A 287-nucleotide genomic window follows, 5' to 3' on the forward strand; every position below is an offset into this window, starting at 1 on the left:
GTGTGTGTGCGTGAGGGACAGGGAGGCTGCTGGCAGCTGAGCACCTGTCCCCGTTACAGCCTCTGCCTTCTCCCGCCTCGCTCCCGCCCGTTCCTGCCTCCGGGAGGACGGTTCCCCTTGCGGTCTGTGTTGTCTGAGGCTCCCTTAACCCTTCCCAGGCGCTTTACATCCTTCCCACTGCCCGTACCGGCGGGGAGAGGGCTTCGCCGCTCGGCGTGCGGTGGGGAGAGTCCTCCACCCCCGGCTGAGTTTCTCCTTAAAATCCAATTGGGGGGTGGGGAGGGAGG

The 287-nt window shown here is 65.9% G+C and overlaps 1 protein-coding gene across 2 annotated transcripts in view; it reads left to right on the forward strand.

The window, feature by feature from the left end:
- The window catches only part of CSMD1 (CUB and Sushi multiple domains 1), a 1,104,383-nt gene that overhangs the window by 779 nt on the left and 1,103,317 nt on the right, over positions 1-287 (forward strand). The gene's annotated exons all lie outside the window — the stretch shown is intronic.

Source organism: Calidris pugnax, unplaced genomic scaffold (assembly GCF_001431845.1).
Source record: "Calidris pugnax isolate Ruff unplaced genomic scaffold, ASM143184v1 scaffold141, whole genome shotgun sequence".
Lineage (NCBI taxonomy): Eukaryota > Metazoa > Chordata > Aves > Charadriiformes > Scolopacidae > Calidris > Calidris pugnax.